The 27,503-nt window shown below is 38.6% G+C and overlaps 1 pseudogene; it reads left to right on the top strand.

Annotated features, from left to right (window-relative positions):
* Nucleotides 1-26,497, top strand: part of LOC149145191 (protein NODULATION SIGNALING PATHWAY 1-like) — a 62,698-nt pseudogene extending 36,201 nt beyond the window's left edge.
* The last annotated feature ends 1,006 nt before the right edge of the window (nt 26,498-27,503 follow it).

The raw sequence follows: 27,503 nt of genomic DNA, 5'->3' as shown, positions 1-27,503 counted from the left end.
TTAAGTAAACCGATTTCAACAAAACTAAGAGAATCAACAAAATCAAAATCTTAATCCAATATTACTTTCAATTTTAGTGTGCATAGCAAAAGACTGACTGCGAATGCAATATAACACAAAACATACATGTCAGGAATGCAAATTGTGCTCAATCGCAACATAAAATATTGATACAACATTTTCTGCAGTGACTGTAAGAAGTCTGCCAAGTTTCGTTTGAAATCACACTTGACTCATACCACCCTGTGAAGTAAGTGAAATCAAGAATAATTGTTTCAAAAATTAATGTGTACAAGACCTTATCTAGCATTGTGCATTCATTGTGGTTAATTACACAACTGAAAAACTTATACTTTATAAATTGTCCAACTTAAAAGTTCTTGTGGAAATGCCCTGATTAACACTACGATAACACATTTCATTTTATCTATCACAAGAGCAGAGCAGCTCATTATTTGGATGGAAATCAAGAGACATGATAGTTCCTAAATGACTGGTAAACATTGTCAATGAATAACTTGATTATAACAAATAACGATATCTTAGAATTATTTGACCTGTCTAATACAAGATTTGGGAGCAACCACTCTTTAAGAGAGAATTCCCATTGAGTAAATTCTTGGATGAAATCAACTTATAACAGACATCCTGCACCCAAATCTATTATCAAAGATTAAAATAACATAAAATTCAAATTCTTGCATGTGCCAAGAAGGTACCAAAGCATTCCAACCAATGAAAGCAGAAACAGGTGCTAGATGGCTATCATCTAGAAATTAGTGTACTTAGAATTTATTTAAACCAAGGTTAGTATTTCTGAAATGGTAAATCAAGCAAGAAATGTATTTTCATATTGAATGGAAGATTTTTCTTGATTTATAACAAAATCAATGCTAGATCTGGAGGAGAACAAAATTCTAAGCCCATTATGTCACAAAAATACAAATTAAAATGAAAAAGTCAAGAATCATTTCGTGAGAGGATGAATTGTTCGTCTTCAAAGTTTAAGAGGACAATAATTTTAGAAAATTACAACAATATATCAAATATGTCGCTAAGATGTCAAACAACCCTATCATGTGAGGCCATTAATCATTAGAAAGCCACAACAATATATCAAATGTGTTGCTAAGACTTGAAGCAAACATATCATGCAATTCCCGTAATGGGCATTATTTGAGAGGGGATAATTGAACCATATTTTAATTCTAAAGGTAAAATAGCAATTGACATCCAATTACCAAATGTTTTCGATTGACTGGATGAAAGACAGATGAATATAATTTATTTCCTCTATAGCTTAGTTCATGCACACATTCACCTTCTTTTCCAGAATGAAAAGACCACACCCTAACAAAATCCTCACCTACAACCATAAAATATTCTCCACTTGTTTCCTAGAAAATTGAGTGTACAGGTTTTGTATGCCTTTGAAATAATAAATATATTAAATATACTAATCATTTCCAAGCCTTGACTTCTCTAAATTTGTTCAATATTTATAGCCACTGAAGATATTTCCATAACATATTTAAAAAATTTGAAAATACAAACATCAGATGTGGAAACTGCAAATACCTTGTGTAAAAAAATTTAATCAAAAAATTAAGAATCTTCATCTAATATTACTTAGAATTTTAGTGTGTGTAACAAAATACTGAATGTGAATGCACGATAACACAAAATATACCTGTAAAAAATTCAAATTGTGCTAAGTCTCAACATCAAAAATTGGTACAAGATTCTCTACAATGGTTGTGAGAAGTCTTCCAACTCCTATTTGAAATCACACCTGACTCATACCACTCTGTGAAGTATGTGAAATCAAGAATAATTATTTTAGAATTTAATGTGTAGAACATCTCAACTAGAATAGTGCATTCATCATGATTAATTACATAGATCTATAAAACATATACTTTATAAATTGTCCATCTTAAATTCTCTTGTGCAAATGCGTTGATTGACACTAAAATAACATATTTCATTTTGTCCGTCAGAAGAGCAGAGCAAATCATTGTTTGGATGGAAATCAAGAGACAAAAATTCCTAAATGACCAATAAACATTGTCTATGAATAGCTTGGATGTAACAAATAACAATATGTTAGAATGATTTGACCTGTCTAATACAAGATTTGGGAGCAACCACTCTTTAAGAGAGAATGCCCATTGAGTAAATGCTTGGATGCAATCAACTTATAATGGCCATCTAGCTCCACCCAAATCTATTATTAATAATTAAAATAAAATAAAATTCAAATGCCTGCATGTGCCAAGAAGTTACCAAAGCAACCCAATCAATGCAACAACAACACATGCTAAATGAATATCATCTAGAAACTAGAGTACTTAGAATTTATTTAAATCGAGCTTAGGATTTATGAAATGGTTAATTAAGCAATAAATGTATTTTCACATTGAATGGAAGAATTTTCTTGAATTTATAAAAAAATCAATGCTAATATCTGGAGGCAAACAAAAATATAAGCCCATTATGTCACAAAAGTACAAGAGAAAATGAATAAGCCAAGCATCATTTTATGAGAGGATGAATTGTTTTCCTTAAGAAGAAAACAATATTAGAAAGCTACACCAATATATCAAATATGCTTCTTGTATCTCAAGGAAACCTATCATGCAAGGCCCCTGATCATCAAACAAATGCAACAATATATCAAATCTGTTGCTAAGATCTGAAGCAAACCTATCTTGCAAGTCCCTTAATGGGCATTATTTGAGAGTGGATAATTGAACCATCTCTTAATTTTTAAAGGTAGAAAAATACTTGACATCCAATTACCAAAAGTTTTTGATAGCTTGTATTAAAGAACAATGAATGGAATTTATTTCCACTATAGCTTAGTTCATGTACACGTTCACCTTGTTTTCCAAAATGAAAAGACAATACTATAGCCACAAAATATTCTCCACTTGTTTCCCAACAAGCTGAGTGCATGAGCTTTGTATGCCTCTGAAATAATCAATATATTAAAAATACTAATCATTTCCAAGCCTTTATTTATTTAAATCTGATAAATGTTTACAACCACTGAAGATATTTCCAAAATATATTTTAGAAATTAGAAGATACAAGAATCACATGTGGAAATTGCAAATACATTAAGTAAACAAATTTAGGAAAAACTAAGAGAATCAACAAACTCAGAATATTCATCCAATATTACATAGAAGTTTAGTGTGCATAAAAAAGCACTAAATGTGAATGTTTTATGAAACCAGCTCAAGAAAAGATAGAAAAGATAGATCAACGCCTTAGAATTCAGCCTCTTCGAGGGGGCAACCTCCTTTACATTACAGAAATGAACAATTCTTGGATGATTCAAATGACAAAACCTCCTTTCTATATATAGGAGTCTAAGGAGTCACAATATAATCTAGCTGGCCTAACAATAATAATATAAAGCCACAAAAATAACAATAGAGGGATTCTATGGGGCACAGTAATAACAATATGGGGGCAATAGGGGCACAACAATATTAATAAGGGGTATAACTACAATAGTAATGGGGTAATCACTAGTATTATGGGGACCCAACATGCCCCTCTCCTTCAAAAAAGTGTTGTCCTCAACGCTTGAGTAGTTCTGGATACTTCTGCATAAAATTCTCATCCTCCCATGTGGAATCTTTAGCGGATAAGTTCTCCCACTTGATAAGATACTCTGAAATTGATCGATTTTGTAGCTGTCGAGTTCTTGTTTCTCTGACTGCTTCTGGTTCCAATATAATTTTTCCTTCCTCGTCAAGTTCTGGCAATATTGTTTGAACTGGGAGCTTGTCGCTTATAACCTTCTTTAAACATGAAACATGGAAAACTGGGTGCAATCGAGAAGCTGCAGGAACCTCTAATTTGTATGCCATAGTACCAAGCTTTTGCAACACCTTGTACGGACCATAATACTTTGGTGATAATTTATTATCCTTCTTAGCTTGCTTGTGTTGGAAATAATACTGAGAGGGGGGGGTGAATCAGTATTATCAGATCAGATAAAACTTTTCAATTTCATACTCAGAAACATATACGCGACTTCAGATAAGTGAACCCGCGTGTACACGCGACTGTGTCTAATGCAACTAGCGTATACCTAGAGATCTTATAATTCAGTTAGCTTAATCTTCAGTAAATGCATCAGAACATTATTAAGCAATTTAACAGTAAACAGGCGCAGTATAACAGAACAGAACATCACACAAGAGCCACACACATGAACACCATGATATAAGGTGGAAACCCAATGTGGGTGAAAACCACCTGCTGCAATTCGTCTCTTTCTTCTTTAATGAGAAACTTCTTTTACAATGTACTGGTGCAGTCCTTTACCAGTACGCAGGCTACAACCTGCAGAGGGCTACAACCCTCTCTTGTTTTCCAACTACTTCTGGAAGGGAGTTACAACCCCCTCAGCTCTTGTACTAGCTGATCCATTTACTAGTACGTAGGTGCTGACCCTACAACCTTCAGGGACCACGTTTCATCAATTTTCAGACTGGATCCAAGAGTACAAAGCAAACATTACCGCAATACAATCATCAACTTATACTTGCATCATAATTCATTAAACAACCCTATACCGTATCACTGAAACCCTGTCATCAAGAACACAGAACCCAAACCAGAATCCAGAACTCTGCAACAACCACCAGAATCAGCAGCAACCTGAAATATTAACCCTTATCATGCATACGCTACTTCACTGTACCAAAACCGCGTGTATACGCGCTTTCTCCAAAGGCAACCCGTGTGCAGATCTAGAAATGATTACTTCTGCCTTCGCTGTCAGATCCGACCCTTACCAAGCGTCCCGAACAGATAACCAGCAATACCAGATCCTCTCACTGCGTCAGACACTCATAATCCATACTTCTTTGCCTAGTGATCTTCTCCTTATATAGCCTTAGGCCTTGTTCAATACCAAGAGCCAAAACCATAGAAACACAATACCATCAACCTCGAAACTAGGGATCAACACGTCCGTCGAGACATTATGGTCCAAAACCATAGGCACAACTTCCAAGGTCTAACTACCACGGACCAAAGGTACTTTTCACATGTACGCGCTTTTACTGAAGCCAACCTGCGTGTACACGCGGATTCTCCTTGCTGAACCTGCGTATATCTCTTTCTTGTCCTGCTGTACTGAGATCTGTCCTATGATCAAGTTGCCATCACCTGTACCAACCTCTGAGCACCTGTACCAACCTCTGAGTGAGTTGCCATCAAGGACAACACTTGAAACATAATGCCAACAATCTCCCCCTTTGGACTTGATGGCAACCACCACACCAAGTCACTCTCCCCCTTTGACATCAAGGGCAAAGGGCGTACCAAGATATGCTCTTCTTTGGTATACCTTCTACTGTCCATACTGCTGTCCATACTCCCCTTGAGTACATGCGGAAGTTTCTGATTTGGCTCCCCCTTTGTATATGCCAAAGTGTACCAATCTATCCACGCTCCCCTTGAGCAGATGCAAGTTCTAAGACCAGCCATTCAGATCTGTATCATAAGCATCAGCCTGCAATACCATTCCTTTGATCAAACAACAAGATGTATCATCAACTTCTAACCATAGTGCCAACAATGAATTATTTGAAGAATATTCTCCCCCTGAGTGTGAGCCAACCATGTCTGAACCATTTCCTGAGTCTGTTCTGCTCCCCCTGAGCCTGAGCCAACCATGACTGAACCTGGGTCTGTTCTGCTGCCCTTTCTCCATATACGCGACTTTGTAGCCTGTAACTCGCGTATATACGCGACTTGTCTTCATTATATCAGCGTATGCAGGATGGAATACTGAATTTCATCACTTTCAGATTCCCCTGTGTCTGTTATGTCAGCTGACTGAGTTATCCCACACCTTTCTGTTTCTGTCTTCTTCAATTCCTGCAACCGTGATGATGTATGGTCCCCTTGTCTTGAATTTTGAAATCTGCTCCTGCATTCCCTTGCTTTATGCCCATAGTTGTTGCATGTATAACACCTTATATTTTTCATGTTCCTTCTATCACAATCAATTGCTTTGTGTCCATATGCATTGCAGGCAAAGCAATACCCTCTGAAATACCTGGGATGCGATGATCTTTCTTGAACCATTCGACTTCTACATCTGGCTGCAACGTGTCCAAGATTATGACATACATAACATTCAAAATTATCCAGTGGAGGAAATAATCGTCTATCACGTCCATAGTTAGGAGTAAAGGATCTTCCTTGAGGAATTTCTTTCCTTGGTTGTTCCTTGAGCATTTCAGATTTCTCATTAGAGTTTCTTGCCTCACCTTGTGAACTAGATTCACCTTCAACATATTCATGAAAACCAAGACCAGTCTTGATAGCAGGAGATCTTTGACTATTAAGAATATCATCCAAGACTTTAGAACTATCTTGAAATCGTAAGAGCTTATCCTTTTCTTCTAGTTTACCTTTCAAGATATTTACCTCAACTTGATGTTTTTCTTTCTTTTTCAGATACTGCTTCCTTAGGTCTTCTTCAACTTTTCTCCCTTCTTCCACTTGTCGCTTTAGTTTGATCACTTCATGTTCTTGATCTTCAAGATCTTCTTTTAGAGAGAGGATCTTTGATTCAAGTCTCTGAATAGTTGTGCTCTGATCTTTTGCTATATCCTGCAATTTCTCCCTTACCCTGGTTTCTGTCTCCAATTGTTCTTTTAATTTGGCAACTTCTTCAGTTTCTGCATTCTTCTCTTCATGTGCCATGAGACTTTTAATATCCTCGCTATTATTGGATGAAGCATTCTTCTTCTTATGTGCCATGAGACTTCTAATATCTTCACTATCATTTAATGTACTTTTAATATGGGTATAATAGCTTCTACCATCTTCTTCATATATCTTTCCTTTGTTATGAGGACATCTAGCAGCATAGTGACCAACTCTACCACATAGAAAACATTTGAAAGGTAGCTTATCTTTGAACCGTCCAGTTCCCCGTTCAAGATTCTTGACAAAATTTACCTCATCTTCTTCCTATGACACTTCGAATGCGGCCTCTGGTGGTACCTCTTGTCGCATTTCAAAAGCAGTTAAGATCCCGTGAAGCTGTGACATGGTAATTTTCTGCACATTCTCCTTTTCTTCTATGGCAGATACTTTAGAATCAAATTTAGTAGACAGAGATCTCAAAACCTTTTGAACTAAGACAACTTCCTCAAATTCTTCACCCAGATCCCTCATACAATTCACAATCTCATCCATACGCAGGAAATAATTAGCTACGCTTTCATTACTTCGCATCTTAAGAGTTTCATACCGGATTCTGAGAGTTTGAAGCTTTGCTATTTTTACCTGATCATCTCCTTCGTAGCTTGTAACGATTTTGTCCCATATTTCCTTAGCTGATTTGAAATGCATGATCTTCATAAATTCTGATTGAGTCAAAGTACTCAATAGGACAGTAACTACTTTGGCATTGAGCTCATATTGCTTTTTCTCTGCTGGATCTGTAGGAGTTGCTGATGGGAATTTGTATCCTCCTTCTACGATTCCCCAAGCTTCTGCTCCAAGAGACTGTAGATATGCAGTGGTTCTTATCTTCCAGTGAGTAAAATTGTTCCCGTCAAAGACTGGTGGCCTGATGTGTGCCTCTCTTTCTGGATTAGCCATTTTGATGGATCTTTTCCTTCAAGCAATCAAGCTTCCTCTGAAGGACCTGCTCTGATACCAATTGTTGGAAATAATACTGAGAGGGGGGGGGTGAATCAGTATTATCAGATCAGATAAAACTTTTCAATTTCATACTCAGAAACATATACGCGACTTCAGATAAGTGAACCCGCGTGTACACGCGACTGTGTCTAATGCAACTAGCGTATACCCAGAGATCTTATAATTCAGTTAGCTTAATCTTCAGTAAATGCATCAGAACATTATTAAGCAATTTAACAGTAAACAGGCGCAGTATAACAGAACAGAACATCACACAAGAGCCACACACATGAACACCATGATATAAGGTGGAAACCCAATGTGGGTGAAAACCACCTGCTGCAATTCGTCTCTTTCTTCTTTAATGAGAAACTTCTTTTACAATGCACTGGTGCAGTCCTTTACCAGTACGCAGGCTACAACCTGTAGAGGGCTACAACCCTCTCTCGTTTTCCAACTACTTCTGGAAGGGAGTTACAACCCCCTCAGCTCTTGTACTAGCTGATCCATTTACTAGTACATAGGTGCTGACCCTACAACCTTCAGGGACCACGTTTCATCAATTTTCAGACTGGATCCAAGAGTACAAAGCAAACATTACCGCAATACAATCATCAACTTATACTTGCATCATAATTCATTAAACAACCCTATACCGTATCACTGAAACCCTGTCATCACGAACACAGAACCCAAACCAGAATCCAGAACTCTGCAACAACCACCAGAATCAGCAGCAACCTGAAATATTAACCCTTATCATGCATACGCTACTTCACTGTACCAAAACCGCGTGTATACGCGCTTTCTCCAAAGGCAACCCGCGTGCAGATCTAGAAATGATTACTTCTGCCTTCGCTGTCAGATCCGACCCTTACCAAGCGTCCCGAACAGATAACCAGCAATACCAGATCCTCTCACTGCGTCAGACACTCATAATCCATACTTCTTTGCCTAGTGATCTTCTCCTTATATAGCCTTAGGCCTTGTTCAATACCAAGAGCCAAAACCATAGAAACACAATACCATCAACCTCGAAACTAGGGATCAACACGTCCGTCGAGACATTATGGTCCAAAACCATAGGCACAACTTCCAAGGTCTAACTACCACGGACCAAAGGTACTTTTCACATGTACACGCTTTTACTGAAGCCAACCTGCGTGTACACGCGGATTCTCCTTGCTGAACCTGCGTATATCTCTTTCTTGTCCTGCTGTACTGAGATCTGTCCTCTGATCAAGTTGCCATCACCTGTACCAACCTCTGAGCACCTGTACCAACCTCTGAGTGAGTTGCCATCAAGGACAACACTTGAAACATAATGCCAACAGCTTGAGGGACATTTTCTTATATGGTTTTAGCCGTAGGAATACCCAATCACCTACATCAAAACTTCTTTCATTGTGATGTTGATCCGCCTGTTGTTTCATTCTATTCTGTGCCAACATGAGGTTATCCTTTAAGAGTTGGAGGACTTGTTGTTGATGTTCAATGTGATGTTCCACTACCTGAACCTTAGAATTTTCTCTTAAATATGATGTGATGGATGGTGGTTGATGCCCATAAAGTGCCATATATGGGGTCATTTTTGTTGCTGTATGGAAGGAAGTGTTATACCACCATTCAGCCAGAGGCAACCATTTGACCCATTGTGTTTGTTTATCAGATACAAAGCAACGAAGATATCCTTCCAAACATTTGTTTACTATCTCAGTTTGCCCATCAGATTGAGGATGATAAGATGAGATATGAGCTAACTGAGTACCAAGACAAGAAAATAATTCTGTCCAAAAATTTCCAGTGAAAATGGGATCTCTGTCACTTACCATAATCTTTGGGTTTCCATGTAGCTTTTGAATTGTTTCCATAAATGCAGTAGAAACTGTACTGGCTTTAAATAGATGTGATAATGCACAAAAGTGTGAATACTTGGTAAGTCTGTCAACTACCACCATGATGACACTCTTTCCCTCAGACTTGGGTAAACCTGTGATAAAATCCATTGAAACCTCCTCCCAACGTTGGCTTGGAATGGATAAAGGTTGTAATAGACCCGATGTCTTAATTGTTTCAACTTTATTTTGTTGGCAAACCAAACATTCTGCCACAAACTTTTCAATATTTGATTTAAGGCCATCCCAAAAAAATTCCTTCTTAACCCTGTGGTAAGTTTTTAAAAATCCTGAGTGCCCTCCTAAGGGAGAAGTGTGCAATTCCATAAGAATCTTTTGTTTTAGCTGGGAATTCTTACAGAGGTATAAGCGATCTTTGTACCATAACGAATCATTTTGCCAGCTAAATGTATCAGACGTACTAGAATCTTGTTGTAACTTTCAAATAAGTGCCCACACTTCTTCGTCATTCTTCCATTCCTCCCTTGCTTCATTTATCCAATCTGGTTGGATAATAGAAATGTCGCACAATAATGCTTCCACATCCTCATCCTTTCTTGAGAGTGCATCTGCCACCACATTTTGCTTCCCTTTTTTTGTAGATGATTTCAAAGTCATAACCCAATATCTTTGTGACCCACTTTTGTTGCTCTTCAGAGGATAATATTTTTTCTAAAAAGTATTTAAGGCTATCATGATCCGTTTTTACCTTGAAGTGTCTTCCCATTAGGTAGGGTCGCCATTTCTTAAGTGCATGGAGTATTGCCAACATTTCGTTCTCATAAATAGCTTCGCTTAAAAATTTTCCCTTGATTGGACGACTTTCAAAAGCAATGGGTCTTTCATCTTGCATTAGAAGAGCACCAATTCCATTTCCTGAAGCATCACATTCCACAATAAAGGTTTTTGTGAAGTCCGGTGTAGCTAAGACCGGTGCTTGGCACATTTCCTCTTTAAGATGTTCAAAGGCCTTTGTTGCTTCCAGAGTCCATGAAAATGCATCTTTCTTCAATAATGTTGTTAGCGGTGCTGCTATTCTCCCATAATTCTTAACAAACTTGCGATAATACCCTATCAACCCGAGAAATCCTCGCAGATGCTTTATGGATGTGGGGATTTTCCATTCCTTAATGGCTTTAATTTTTCTAGGGTCTACCTTAACTCCTTCATGAGATACAATATGACCTAGATATTCCACCTCCTGGACTCCAAAGAAACATTTGGATCTTTTTGCATATAATTGTTTCTCCTCCAATAGTTGTAGCACCCTGTCAACATGTTCAACATGATCCTTCCATGACTTGCTGTAGATTAGTATATCATCAAAAAATACTAACACAAATTTTCTAAGGAATGGTTTGAAAATTGAATTCATCAAACCTTTAAATTTTGAAGGTGCATTGGTAAGGCCAAAAGGCATGACCAAAAATTCATAATGACCCTCATCAGTTCTAAATGCTATTTTCGGAATGTCTTCAATCTTTGTTATGATTTGATGATATCCTGAACGAAGATCCAACTTGGTAAGTAAATTGATCCATGCAATTCATCCATTAATTCATCAATGATAGGAATGGGGAACTTATCTTTAATAGTGAGCTTGTTGAGATCCCTATAATCCAGACACATGCACCATGATCGATCCTTCTTGTGCACCAATACTACCGGAGCAGAGAAAGAACTTTGACTCGGTTGAATTATACCAGCCTCTAGCATTTCTGCAACCATACGTTCAATTTCACTCTTTTGGACATAGGGATATCTGTACGGCGTGATGTTTGGAGGAACACTTACTGGAATCAGATGAATAGCATGATCATGATCACGCATAGGTGGGAGACCTTTGGGAGTCTCAAATACCTTGGAATGATTGTCCAGGACTTTTTGGAGTTCTGGAGAAATAGATGATTCCGATGTCGAAACATCTAGCGAACATAATTGTGCAATTACACCTCTTTTCTCCTTTTTTACAAGCTTTTTCATACCATTAGAGCTGATTATCTTTCCTCGTTTCCCTGCAATACCCCTTAATTCAACTTCCTTTCCTTCCATAGAAAATTTGATGAAAAGTTCTTGAAAATTAAAAGCTATTGTACCCAAGGATTGTAGCCATTGGACTCCTAGTACAACATCATCACCTCCCATTGGAATGGAAAGCATTGGGCTAGTCAATACATTTTCTCCCATGGATAGCTTGATATTACGGCACTTTCTAGAGCAATTTATTGTTCCTCCATTTGCAATCATCACTTGACATTCTGGTGCTGGATATAGGAAGCAATTCAATTCTTTTGCTACCTTACAATGAATAAAATTGTGTGTGCTTCCTGAATCAATCAACATTATTACCATTTTCTTCTTGATTTGTCCTTCTATCTTGATGGTTTGAGGAGTGGTAATTCCTGCCAATGCATTACAAGATATGGTCAGATTAATTTGTTCTTCATCTAGGCTTTGTTCCTGGAGTATATCCTCTTCTTTTGACCTTTCTTTCTCCTTTTCTTCTTCCTCTTCACAACCTCTGTAGAATAATTTCTTCTCAGCACACTTATGACCTTTAGTGTATTTGTTATCACAACTGTAACAAAGCCCCTTTGCTCTTTTTTCTTCCAATTGTTGTGGTGTCAACCTTATAGGTTGTGGAAGACTAGGGGCAACAACAGTTCCGTCTTTATAGTTGTGAGTGGTATGCTTCCTGGTTGCCATAATTTTGCTTTCCATTTTTCTTTCTAACCTGAATGCCTTCTCTAATGAATCATGTTCCCAAAGGCGAACATCATGTTGGATATTATCCTTTAAAGACCCTATGAACACATCAATCCTATGCTCCTCTGGAATATCTTTTACCCTTATGTTCAATTTTTGGAACTCCTCAATGTGCTCCATTATTGAACCCTTTTGTTTGAGACTTATCAATTGGCTAAAAAAAGTCTTGCTTTTTGTATCCTCATAATGTGATATCAATTCTTCCGTAAAAATTGCCCAAGTGATAAATTGTTTACAAGAGCAAAGCCATTGATACCATACAAACTTATTTGGTTCCAAATATAAAGTTTCCATACGTACCTTTTGTGTGTTTTGCACATTAATCAGATTGAATAATTGCTCCATCTGTAATATCCATGTTGCGGATTCCTTGCCATCAAACTTCCTCATATCGATTTTTGGAATATGGTGTGTTCGCCTCCTGTTGCAATAGGTGTTCATGTTTCATGATTGACATTTTTACATGCCAAATATGTCATCTTTCATGCTGCAAGGTTCCATACTTCCAAAAGAGGTCAAAGAAGATGCTATGAAAGTGTGCCAGTCCAAATGCCACTGCTGAATTCCAATTTTGATAACTTAACCATTTTTAAAGGAATGTTCTATAAAAGGGAGGGCCAAACAGCTTAAGCTTGGTCTCCCTAGGTTTCAATTTCCTGTTTTAAAATATAGAGAATGATATCTGTCCAAACAACTTAATCTTGGCAGATTTGTAGATAGGTAGAGAATCAAAGGAGCCCAACTGCTTAATCTGGGTCCTTGGCAGAAATAAGTGTAGGCGTAGATAGGAGAACACAAAAAAGAAAAAATTGTAAAGCTGGGTCTGCAAGTCTAAGTGCACCCAATCTAAAAAGAAGAAAAAATGCTAGGAAAGTAGGCTGGGTAGGTAGTTTTTGAGGTTGTAGAATGTTCATGCATGATCAATTTTGTATTTCTAAAGTGTTATATCTTTTCAGATCATAGTCATGATGCAGTTTTTCATCTGGAGGAAATCAAACTGGACATAACTAACTCCCCCTTCCTCTTATTCCCCAAATCACTCACTAACTTCCTTGAAGAGATCAAGATATGCTTGAGCCTCTTAGTTTCATCATCTTCTATAACATTGGCCTTGGTGAAGATCTATCTTGTTAGCGCTTGAAATTTCACCTCAGGCTGAAAAAGGCAAACCTCAAGGCTACATCAAACCATTTAGCCTCGTAGCTAGCCCTACGGGGCAGGAGAAGGCTCTCTCCGGTCAATCTCGGTAGATCTTCAATGAGATGAGATGACCAACAAGGTAACACTGATATTAGGCTAGTAAACTGATCAAAGGGTTGATTTGGGGTTTTTGGGTTTTTGGTGGCAAATTGAGGAATTGCAATTTTGGGTGCGGGGATTGGACACAGTTTCTGCAGGGGGTTCCTTGGGGCAAGGTAGGAGACAATGTTGATGCCTTTGATTGAGGTGGATGGTCAAGAATGAAAGGTGAAGAGCTAAAGAGAGCAAGCAATAACTTTGAATTCTCTTTAGACAGTAGAAAACATTGAAATTAAACAAACTTAAAAGCAGAGCATGGCAAGCATGAATTCTTACTTTAACACTTCATTTGTTTAATGTGCAGAAGTAAAAGAAAGGAAACGAATCACATAACAAGCTTACAAGAACATTGAGAAACACACCATCAACACATGAGTCCACAAGAATCCCAAAGAGGACTGAAAAACCCTGGTCTTCCTTAGCCAAAAATTGCAGAGATACAAGTGAAATAATACAATGATAACTTCTCCCTCAAGAGTCCAACCTTCCAACTATGAAAATGAGCAAGAAAGTACATAATATAGATGATCTAACCTCTTTTCCTGCCTCCATGGGTTGAGCTCACTATCCTAGGAGATTTTCAACCACTTCTAAACTAAGCACTACAAACTAGGCAGTCAAAACAACTTGCCTCTATAAACTTGGAAAACAGTTCTTACATTCAATTTTTACCCTTTACATGAATAAATCTTCTAGAAATGTTAAACAAGAGTAAAAGTATCCAAAAAGTGTCACAATTACATCCATGAAGACTATCATTAACCTCAGAAAGTCGAAAAGAGTCAAATCTGCAATTTCTGGGCTGAACTGGTCAAATCTGGCAAAATTTCCTCAACGGGTCGCGCCCCTTTTCTCAACGGGTCGCGCACTTTGGAGCTCTTTTTGGGGCACTTCCAGGCATCAGAATTGGGTGCAGGATAGCTCGTTGGAAAGGTCTACGAGTATAATTTCCAACCCAACTAGAATTTTTGAATTTGGAGTTCATTTGCCTAGTCAAAACTCAATTCTCCAAAGACTGCTTCTGCAACTCAAAAAAGGGGCAGAAAGTCAAATTTTGCATGTATTTTGACCTTCTGGAGGCACAAAACCCAATAAAAAATCAAGTCCATCCACAGGCATATGTAACTTTGCACAAAAAATCTAGAAATGCTGAGTTTTTGCAAAAAGGAGCTGTCATGACAAAGGGTCTCACCGGGGGTGAGACCCGTTGAGGAGCCAAAACCTGTAAATTTCCAAAAAATGCCAAAATTACCCAAAATTCTCAAAATTTTTTGGGATTTGTGTTGTGGCTGAGCTAGTGAGTGCCATGATCTTTGAGGGATGCCTCCACTAAGATACGGAGGGGATTTGGCTTCTTTCTCTATTTTTGTGCCTTCGCCAACCACCTTGGATCCGGCGATTGTAATTTTGACATTTCTCTACAACCATGACACCTGTGAAAAACGTGAAGGAGGTTTTTCTTCTTTGGCATGTTTTGGACAAAAACCTCTCTCAGTTTTCCAAAATTCATCTTTTATTTCTCTGGAACATCATTTGAGTGCGACTTGTCCCGATGTGTGAAACAAGGAATTTTGTCGAAATGGAGCGAAATGAAGGGGATAGGGGGCTTCTAAATTCTTGGGGAAATTTTTGGGAGTGGGGAGGGATGTTAGGAAGCAGGGGAAAGTGGAATCTCTAAGATTGAGTGAGGGGAAGGGGTCGAAAAGGGCAAAACACAGGCCAAACCTAGAAAATTGCCAAGTTGTAGCTAGAAACTAGGGTTTGTGCAAAAATTAGGAATTTGGCGGATCTAAGGGATGGGAAGCATTTGGTAAGTTATTTTAAGGATAGGGGAAGGTGTATGAACATCTGGATACAAGTTTTGCCGGTGATTTGACCATACAAGAGAAATTGCCTTCAAAACCCTAGGAGAGGGAAATGAGCTTGCCTAGGCGCAACTGAAGCATGAATAAGGTGTAAAATGACTCATTCGACACTGACATGACAATGAAAACCCTATGAATGATGATAGAATCAGCTGAATGGTGACATGGACCAACATTTTGACAACTTTAGAAGGAGTTAAGGCAAACCCTAGACCTAATGCCTAGTGACCAAATTTTGCTTGAAAACTCTTTGAAATGACAAAATTTGACTTGGAAACTCTGAGACCACTTTGTAAGAGCATATTTGATCACTAAAGGAAGGATGGGAAGACCGACACTAACATTGGCTCCAATGGCGATGGTAGCTCCTTGGAGGTGCCAAGAACCTTAGACCTCTGGGAGAGTAGACTAGTGCCTTCCAACCATTGGGCAATGGAGTCAAAAACTCAAGCTGAAATGCATGACTAAAGACAGAGGACTTGAAAACATAAATTGACTCTCACTCAACTAAAAACTCACTCGATACTTGAACACAACCGACAAACTGAAAATGATGCTCAAAGTGGAGCTTATTCATCACAACCTACTCTAACAGTTTCATTCATCACCTGGTTAAGTGAAATGAAACAACCAATGTAACCAAGTAAGTGTCCCATCTGCTGTTCGAATTCTCCACAAGTGCTTTCTTATGAACAACAAGAGAGAACTACTGAAAGGCAACTCCCATGACAACTTAGAAACAGATTCGTTGAAAGATATGAATTCTCTATCCACCTCCAAAAACACTGCATAAGGATCTTGAAGTTCATGCACACTGGAACTTAGCTCATCCAATGGATTACTTTTCTCCTCATACCATGAATGCAAACTTTGATCTAAGCCTTGTGATGAGACCTCTGCTGAAAATGACAAAGAAACCGGCTGCCGGATCACATTCATATCAGCACATGTTTCAAGCTCACATGTGGTCAATGGAGAAAGAATTTGACTGCAAACCTCATCCAAAACATCAGCTATTGGATCATGAAAAACTTGAAAAGACTGCTGCAATGTATCCATTGAAAATGTATGACATCCTTCTAGCTGTTCATCTTGTTCGTGAGAGATTTTATGAGAATTCTTCCTTATAAACTGAAATGCTTCAAAACAAAATGGTACGGAGTCACCTTCTTGTATCATTTGATCAAATATGTCAGCTTCCATGCTTTCATCTGCAACTTGAAAACCAATGGCATTTGGGGGCTGCAAATCTGAATATGAGAAGTCTTGAACAAAATTTTCATTACTCTCAAGATGGTCCAAATCAAGACTTGTTGACATTTGATTTCTGATTGCATGGTAGTTATCTCTCATGAACTGAAACAAATCAAAGCAAAAAGGCAAAGATCCTTCACTTACTTCAAAATTTGCTGCACTTTCCTCGTCAATGTCAAAGCTGATATGTGATGGCTGAACATTGTATTCAAGCTGCTGAAAATGAACTTTTTCCTCCCACAAACTAGCTGCTGATTTGTCTGTAAGATTAGCTTCTTTTTGGAGAACATAATCATCATCATACTGATCATACTGAGGCAAATCATCGGTATAAAACATATCATCAAGCATGCAGGTCATATCAACAGTTCTTTCTTCTCCAAGATGATCTACAAAACAATCATTATCAGTGCTATGACAACTAGGATGGGAAACAAAATGTTTTGGATCAGCAACTTGTTCTTCTTCAATCAGCGAGCCATGAGCTTGAACATCATAAGCATTTCTTGTGTTGATCTTGTCCATCATCTTTTCCACGGCACTTACCAAAATGTCAAGCTTTACCTCTAGAGATGTTGATTTTTCTGGATCTATGTTTTTCATCTCTTCTTCCTTCAACCTTGCCCTTCGGATCAGCAGATGAGCCTCTACATTTACTGCACTGTTTTGCATCTCATGAAGTGTTGCAATATCCCTTTCTCTCAGCTGAAACTCCATATCCGGATCAAAGGCACCCGGATAGTGCAAGAGAGCACATCTAGTAGTAGGCCTTATATCAACTGGCATTGAATAATAAACTTGGTTAAATCTGGCTGAAAACTGTTGTACTGTCTCCCCTGAAAATCTTTTCAGCTGGTTATACTCTTCTACGATCAAGAGAAGGTTCTGCCCGATCATCCACCTGTCGAGAAAAACTTTGACAAACTGCTGGAAATCTGAAATGCTTGCATCAGGCAAGGCTTTGAACCAACTCTTCACTTTGGCTTGCAAAGAAAGAGAAAAAAGCCTAATACTGACATCTTCTTCATCAACTTCAAAAATATCTAGAAAATTCTCAAAATTCTGCACATGTTGCTCAGCATTGACATTCTTACTTTCACTATCAAACATCGGCAAGTATAGATCATAGTTTTTGGGGAAAGGATGAAGAAAAGAAGGTAAAACAAGAGGTTTATACCGATCTGGAATTTTACAAGGTGTAGGGGTATGTACAGCAGGTATATAATCAGTCTTGGTCTCTTGAGATTCATCAATTTGCAGATGGTCATCACAAAATTCGGAAAAAGGATCTTGATCAAGCTCAAAGGTATGCAAATCTTTGGTACTCACAATCTTCAAAGGAAAAGAATCAACTGCAGGCCGAGGATCTTTTCTCAAGCATAGTATACTTTGCAAAGCCTTCTTGACATTCTTGGGAAAAGAGAAGAAATAATTTATGACAAAGAACAAAATGTCTTGGATGAAATTCCAACTTGAATACCTGATCTTGCCATATTCTCCTTTCATGTTTTTGCTGGTCGGGATCATCCTCCAGTGGAGTCTTTGGATCTGATCTCGAAACTGATTTAGAGTCGCCAAGTGAATGATTTCAGCCTTTCAAGTGTCTGATCGTTGTCCACTATCAACAATCAGATCTGAACTTGATACATGTACTGGGGTAAAATGCGAATGAAGTGCTGTATCCACAAGCTCACGGAGATTGACTGAAGCAGCGTTTATCTACTAACGCTGATGTAAAACAAGAGCGTTTTCGAAGGCTACCTGGCGTAACTTCAGGCTCCGTCTAAGACTTATGAAATAACACGTCAATGAACAAATGATCAATTGTTCTCCCCAGTATGGTCGCCAGTATGTTAGCGCTTGAAATTTCACCTCAGGCTGAAAAAGGCAAACCTCAAGGCTACATCAAACCATTTAGCCTCGTAGCTAGCCCTACGGGGCAGGAGAAGGCTCTCTCCGGTCAATCTCGGTAGATATTCAATGAGATGAGATGACCAACAAAGTAACACTGATATTAGGCTAGTAAACTGATCAAAGGGTTGATTTGGGGTTTTTGGGTTTTTGGTGGCAAATTGAGGAATTGCAATTTTGGGTGCGGGGATTGGACACAGTTTCTGCAGGGGGTTCCTTGGGGAAAGGTAGGAGACAATGTTGATGCCTTTGATTGAGGTGGATGGTCAAGAATGAAAGGTGAAGAGCTAAAGAGAGCAAAAAATAACTTTGAATTCTCTTTAGACAGTAGAAAACATTGAAATTAAACAAACTTAAAAGCAGAGCATGGCAAGCATGAATTCTTACTTTAACACTTCATTTGTTTAATGTGCAGAAGTAAAAGAAAGGAAATGAATCACATAACAAGCTTACAAGAACATTGAGAAACACACCATCAACACATGAGTCCACAAGAATCCCAAAGAGGACTGAAAAACCTTGGTCTTCCTTAGCCAAAAATTGCAGAGATACAAGTGAAATAATACAATGATAGCTTCTCCCTCAAGAGTCCAACCGTCCAACCATGAAAATGAGCAAGAAAGTACATAATATAGATGATCTAACCTGTTTCCCTACCTCCATGGGTCGATGTCACTATCCTAGGAGCTGTTTCAACCACTTCTAAACTAAGCATTACAAACTAGGTAGTCAAAACAACTTGCCTCTATAAACTTGGAAAACAGTTCTTACATTCAATTTTTACCCTTTACATGAATAAATCTCCTAGAAATGTTAAACAAGAGTAAAAGTATCCAAAAAGTGTCACAATTACATCCATGAAGACCATCATTAACCTCAGAAAGTCGAAAAGAGTCAAATCTGCAATTTCTGGGCTGAACTGGTCAAATCTGGCAAAATTTCCTCAACGAGTCGCACCCCTTTTCTCAACGGGTCGCGCACTTTGGAGCTCTGTTTGGGGCACTTCCAGGTGTCAGAATTGGGTGCAGGATAGCTCGTTGGAAAGTTCTGCGAGTCTAATTTCCAACCCAACTGGAGTTTTTGATTTTGGAGTTCATTGGCCTAGTCAAAACTCAATTCTCCCAAGACTACTTCTGCAACTCAAAAAAGGGGCAGAAAGTCAAATTCTGCATGTATTTTGACCTTCTGGAGGCCCAAAACCCCATAAAAACTCAAGTCCATCCATAGGCATATGTAAATTTGCATAAAAAATCTAGAAATGCTGAGTTTTTGCAAAAAGGAGCTGTCATGACAAAGGGTCTCACCGGGGGTGAGACCCGTTGAGGAGCCAAAACCTGTAAATTTCCAAAAAATGCCAAAATTACCCAAAATTCTCAATTTTTTTTGGGATTTGTGCTGTGGCTGAGCTAGTGAGTGCCATGATATTTTAGGGATTCCTCCTCTAAGATACGGAGGGGATTTGGCTTCTTTCTCTGTTTTTGTGCCTTCGCCAACCGCCTTGGATCCGGCGATTGTAATTTTGACATTTCTCTAAAACGATGACACTTGTGCAAAAAGTGAAGGAGGTTTTTCTTCGTTGGCATGTTTTGGACAAAAATCTCTCTTAGTTTTCCAAAATTCATCTTTTATTGCTCTGGAACATCATTTGAGTGCGACTTGTCCCGATGTGTGAAACAAGGAATTTTGTCGAAATGGAGCGAAATGAAGGGGATAGGGGGCTTCTAAATTCTTGGGGAAATTTTTGGGAGTGGGGAGGGATGTTAGGAAGCAGGGGAAAGTGGAATCTTCGAGATTGAGTGAGGGGAAGGGGTCGAAAAGGGCAAAACACAGGCCAAACCTAGAAAATTGCCAGGTTGTAGCTAGAAACTAGGGTTTGTGCAAAAATGAGGAATTTGGCGGATCTAAGGGATGGGAAGCATTTAGTAAGTTATTTTAAGGATAGGGGAAGGTGTATGAGCATCTGGCTACAAGTTTTTCCAGTGATTTGACCATCCAAGAGAAATTGCCTTCAAAACCCTAGGAGAGGGAAATGAGCTTGCCTGGGCGCAACTGAAGCATGAATAAGGTGTAAAATGACTCATTCGACACTGACATGACAATGAAAACCCTATGAATGATGATAGAGTCAGCTGAATGGTGACATGGACCAACATTTTGACAACTTTAGAAGGAGTTAAGGCAAACCCTAGACCTAATGCCTAGTGACCAAATTTTGCTTGAAAACTCTTTGAAATGACAAAATTTGATTTGGAAACTCTGAGACCACTTTGTAAGAGCATATTTGATCACTGGAGGAAGGCTGGGAAGACTGACACTAACATGCCTCACTCAAGGATTTCCACTCTTCTGTTACAAAGTTCTATTCCCCCAAAATAGCCCAAGCTTCCTTACCTTAGTGCTTTCTCATCATCTCCATATTGACTACTAATTCTATTATCTAACTCCCTAGATTCTTCCCCTTCCCCTACTAAAACTATGTATAAAAATCCCCAAAAAATATATTAAATATCCCCTCCCTGGCACTATAGCCCTATTCTCCTAAGTCTAGGAGAAAACAGTCCATCTGGGGCCGTTTTTAACCCATCCATGTCCTAGCAGGAGTTACTTTGACACCTGGTCAGAATAACAACCTTCACCGCCCCTTTACCCCTTAAAACCCCACATTTTACCCCTCCGCAGTCTTTTTCTAAAGCTTAAAGTTCAAAAGCTTGATTAGATGTTAAGTTATGCCCCCACCCGCCTAAACTAACCCACGAAAACCCACATTTCCTAAGTTTTTACCCTCCTCGCCGCGCTATATCAAAATCCGAATATTCGCGCGCCGATCCATTATTCCCCCGCTGATTCACCTGTTCTGTCCACCATCGGATCGGGCCCTCCCCATCCGACGGCTCTCGGCGATTTCGGAGGCGCCCCGCTGCTCGGCCGTTAGCTTCTGATGGCGAGGCGGTTTCTCCACCGTACCAAAGACACCTGTTCGCCTTCTATTGCATCGGAAGGGCTCTGACGGATGCCGCTCCCATACAGAAAGCGGTCCGATGAAACCGCTTTCCGCCTTCTGTGCGCGCGCCCCATGTCACTTGTCCTGTTCTACGTGTACGCCGCGTCACCGCACCGCGTCGTCTGCACAGCATCGGCCTCCTGCCGAGTCACCCTTGCCACGTCACTGCCACCGTGTCGCTGCCACGTCACCCTCTGTACATGCTGATGTCATCTTGCTGACGTCATCATGATGACGTAATCCGCCATACTGGGTCCCGCCTGCTGACGTCATCATCAATTTTTGGAGCAAAAGGCGAAAATCGTGCTTAGGAAGCCCGAATTAAAATTCCGAGGCAGTTTTTCATGCGAGATTAGCGCCTAGCGCTAATCGGGCATAGATACGGGAAAAGGACCGAAATGGAAAACCCCTCATTGCGCAGCCCCCAGCAAGCCCGAAAGGCGCCGAATGACCTGTTTTTCTTTGCGAGGCATGCAGAAGGGATCAAAAGACAGTTCTAAAGGAAACAAAGTGCTGAACAGTGGCCATTAAGTTTTGATTTGACCCACAGCGAAGAAGAGAACCGACCCGATTCATTTGTCAAAGAGTATCAGAGGAAAGATGAAGCGACAAAGAGTATCAGTTGAATTTTTAATAGAAATCTTCAGTTCCCAAAGCAAGTCAGCATTGAATGGCCTCCAACAAAGTCAAATTAGATGGTGCAAGCCCATCCCAGCTTTCAAATCACAATTAAAGCACTTAAAGCCACTAAACTACAATGGAGCAGACGTCCATGCACAGTTATTGCAGAGGCACTGCACCAAGCTAGCAAGGACAACGCATTTAATTCAGTTTTGATACGGCTACCCTCAGTGCAGCCCATAGATATTTTCTTGCATTTATTCCTGATAGGTTTAGGTTAAAGTAATCTTTTACTTTCAGACCTGTTTAGGTCACAGCTGTAATAAACAATTTTGGAGAATTTTTCCTATATATATCACCCTCTGCATTGTTTCAAGGGTTGGTCGATTGATAGCTTTTCATTAGAGACTCGCACCGTATATCTGATACTTTTTCTTTAATCAAAGATTGCTGAAGAGATTGGAGGAATGACTGTCTGATGTGTTATTAATGGTCTCTGGAGACTGAATGATGGAATTCTTGTGCTGCAACATGAATCAATAAGTGCCTCTTACCTCTGTTTTCATTTTTCACCCTCTAAATAATAGAAAGAATGATTAGCTTAGAATTTGTTTAACTGCACCCTAGGCTCAATTTCTGTTGTTTCTTTATATTTTCATCTAAAATGAATTGGACATGAATATGAATTCCCCCTGGCTCATAGTTACCCTAATTCACATGTGTTTGACAGTTATCTAGGGATTCTTTACTGCCCTTAGATAGAGCTCATCCGCCCTTCTCTATTAAGCTGACTGAGAGATTCTTAATTTCCTCTCCTCCCTTAGCATTCTTTCCATCCTTTAAACTTGAAAAATTGTTCTATGTGCAGCTACCTTGCTCCTTATTCCTCCCGTGACCAAGAAAACGCACCAGCAGTCTTACTCCTTGACTCCATGCCCAATGGTTTGAAACTTACTAGAATATGCACTGCCTCTTTACCTGAAAACATTAATCTTCTCACCAAAACACAAACAATACCCCCGAGCTCAATAGCTAGCCTGAAATCATCATCAACAAAGCTAAATCAGAAAGAGAGAGAGCCCTCTCTGACTGTAGGTGGGCTAGAACCTGCAGTCCAAAGTTGGTTTGTGGTTACCTCGGCCGTATCCTTTTACTCCAACCTGAGGGACAACCTGAGTGATAACATGGTGGGTCTTCAATCCAACATTAGAGTCTATGGAATTATGATTAACATTTCTTTTGTTCTCATCATGAGTTTCCTTTACTACCTTTTCACCATTAGTGACACTTTCTTGTAGCAACTTCTTCAATTCTTCCATGTCTATCTTCAAATATATATTCAGATTGTCCATCTTAGCTTCTACGCTTTTCTTTAAACCATCCATCTTAGATTCTATTCCTTTTTGTGCAAGTGACACTTGTTGCACTTGGTCTCGTAATTTTGCTATATCATGTTGCATTTCTTCCTCTTCTTCATAAGTCATGCTAGAGCTTTCAGGTTGCTTACTAGGTGTTTGCATTTTCTTTCCTCGGGGAATAAATTACCGATAATAATGCTTTACTATGCCCTTTTAATTCCTTCAAACCAAGTTTACGCAAAAATTTGAAAAAAAACTACACACCTTTTTTCACCTTGTAGAGCCTGATATTGAATTTGATGTATCTCTGTAATTTCGAATCATCCAGTTCTAAAATTGTGACTTGTAGTAGCGTTCTATGTCCTCTTTCCAATGCCACTAGTCTGATCCAAATTGGATTCTCCAAGAAAGAGTTATGCACAATCTCCTGCAGTGACCTGATTGTAGACTAGTTCAGTAGAGTGAACTTGTATGAAGTGCCACGTGTCACTGTTTCAACCTTTGACTCTAAAAATATATACAAGAAAAGTAAAGTCCATCCTCTTTCTATACCTTCTTGTGAAATTTCAATCCGATGCTCAGAAAGAAAGTTATGAAGATTTTCCCTAGGTCACCTGTTTTGAATGTAATCCAGGAGTCTGCAAAAAGACCAACTTCCTCAGATCATATCTCGGAAAATATAGTGCGAAAAGCTCTGAAATTCAGACCCAAGGTTCAGCGCAATTTCTTCTCAAATGGGTTTTTTTTTTGTGACTTCTGAAACATCATAGAAAAAAGTTATAGCAAAAATTGCACGATGACCTGTTTAGAGCAGCAAAACCCTAGAATCCAAAGCTCTGATACCAAATGTTATGAAACCAGCTCAAGAAAAGACAGAAAAGATAGATCAACGCCTTAGAATTCAGCCTCTTCGAGGGCGCAACCTCCTTTACATTACATAAATGAACAATTCCTGGATGATTCAAATGACAAAACCTCCTTTCTATATATAGGAGTCTAAGGAGTCAAAATATAATCCAGCCGACCTAACAATAATAATATAAAGCCACAAAAATAACAATAGAGGGATTCTATGGGGCACAGTAATAACAATATGGGGGAAATAGGGGCACAACAATATTAATAAGGGGTATAACTACAATAGTAATGGGGTAATCACTAGTATTATGGGGACCCAACAGAACGCAAGATAAGAGAGACATACTTATAAAGTATGCAAATAATACTCAGCCTCAACATCAAAAAATGGTACAACATTTTTTATAGTGGCCATAAGAAGTATACCAACTCCTATTTGAAATCACACTTGACTCATACCACCCTGCCAAGTAAGTGAAATCAATAATAAGTCTTGTAGAATTTAATGTGTACAACATCTCATCTAGCATAGTGCATTAATCGAAATTAATTACATAGATCTAAAAAACATGTACTGTATAAATTTCTCACCTAAATGTTCTTGCGCAATGTGTACACATGAGAGAGTTAGGGTCATGGAAACCAATTCCCGACCCTAGAAACTAAGTTCTATGCATGGAGAAGAATAATAAAATCAATTATGTTTGGACACCACAGGAAACAACAACAACAATAATAACAACGATAGTAATAGTAACAACAAAGGTAGATTAGGTGGATGCCATAGTAGTCCACCTCATCTTCCCAAGGAATCGAGATGGGTTGACAAACTACTAAACTCTTGTGTAGTAGTTATAGTCAACAATAACATTGTTTGCATTCAACATCTCATATGGGTCTTCCATAATATTGCATCAATATCAGGTGATGCGAACCATATGCTTGCAACACATGGGCTAAGAGCTTTCATTGCTGAGATCATGCATCTTGAGGTGTCTCTTCCTTGCTTAGAATTCCTCTCTACAGATACAAAGTTTTTACATAGGGCTCTCATCATGTTTCATGAGGTAATTCCATGGTATTAGTTGTTGTACACCATAGATAGTAAATATTTGCTCGAAGCCTTTGAAGACAAGAACAATAAATCTCTTGATGTAATAGATGTTGGTGTTTCTCATGGAATACAATGGCCCACATTCATGGAGGCATTGGCTAGAAGACCACGTGAGCCTCCTAGTTTCCAAAGGCTAACTATCATATTAGACACTCTTGGGGAACCCTTTTTAGCTAACACTCCTTCCAACAACTTCCCTAACCATTTAAAGAGGTATGCAAAGACTTTGAATCTTGATATGAAAGTCAATGTCATTGCACAACCCCTAGATTCCCTTACCAGTGAAATCTTTTGGGGTCAAAGAAGACAAGGCATTAGCTATTTGTGCACAATTTCATCTTCATCAACTCTTAGGAGAGGGCTTGGAAAAAAATGAAGTAAAAGACAATAAGCTAATATCAATTGACCCTCATGACAATTTCATCAAATTCATAAAGGACCTAAATCCCCAAGTGTTTTTCTTGATTGATAATGATATAGACCATTCATCTCTTGATTTCATAGAAATATTTAAGAAATTTGTAGATCATCTATGGATATTATTGGATTCCAAAAGCATATGTTTGAAGGGGAAATAGCACAAGGAGAGGTTTATGGTTGAAGGTGAGGCTAGCATGGGATTATTTAATAATGTAGGATATGACAATACTTCTCATATGGAGAGAAAAGAGAGTTAATTGAAGTGGGATACTAGAGGTAGGGAAGGGGGATTTGTGCATCGTATACCTAGTGACAAAATAATTCATTGTGCAAGAGCCATTTTTCGTAAACATGATTCAAATTGGGAGATGCATTTGGAGGATGAGTATATTTCTCTGTGTTGGAAGAGTCATTCTGCAAATATTATCCATATTTTCTTTCATTAACTTCTATATTCTTGTTTCATATGTATAAGTTTCATACATGTCATACATAGAAATGTACATAAACTTTGGTCTCTTGAATTTGTACTTTGGCTCAAATTCAATGCCTATATTTAGCTGATAACAGAAAGGACACAAATAATAAAGAAAAAATGAAAATTTCATCTATCTATCATTTGATGCTGAATAAAAATAACCATGTTGTAGTTTCACATAAGATCCTTAACATCATTGTCAATCGTCTTACCTTCACCCTATATATACAAGTTGTAGTCTACATGTTATATGTTTTGGAGCTTTTCTGGGCATATTTTCTAGTATAATTTATACAGAATCCAATAGGGATTTATTCCAATTGCATGTGAGCGAATTGATCTCATTCAAACTAGATAATTTATCTTTGGTCAATGTACATGAATATAGAACTGCAACCTTTTATCCCAGGATAGTGAAAAAACACGACGACTCTTCTTTCCCACTACCAACACAGATGCTCCAAGATGAAAAATAATAGGAACAAAGGAAAAAAATGCAACATAATTCTTTGGAAATATTTCTTTGGGTGGAAGGATGCTAACAAATAAAGGATTATTGCTTGATTGTGTATTTGGATACGAAGTAGTTTCCACATGCAACATCCACTGTGGATGCTCCAAAAGTGGACAAAAAAGATGCATAAGAAGATGTGAATCTATGGGTAGTTCTAGATTCCATCTTTTGTTTACTTTTTTATAAAATTCCCCTCTTCCCTCAAACTCACACACATGTTCCTTCTACAAGTTTTGCACATTTTCCCATACAAACTAGAACTGTTCTTTGGCAGTTATCACTATATTGAGAAAATCAGCAAGCTAGACTAGTATTCCATGAAGGCTTGGTGATGGAATTGTAAGACCTTGGTTTGAAGGTGTTGCTACCTTTGACATAGACCCTGACAATTTTTCTTCCACATTTTCCAGAAACTCTTCATGACTTTCTTCCATTAGTATTTCCTCCTTTGTAATACTAT

This window comes from Pinus tabuliformis, chromosome X (genome assembly GCF_031772625.1).
Source record: "Pinus tabuliformis cultivar Carrire ecotype Pingquan chromosome X, CPIR1, whole genome shotgun sequence".
NCBI classification, from domain to species: Eukaryota; Viridiplantae; Streptophyta; class Pinopsida; order Pinales; family Pinaceae; genus Pinus; species Pinus tabuliformis.
Note: the sequence above shows the minus strand (reverse complement) of the source record. Positions and strands in the feature narration are given on the sequence as shown.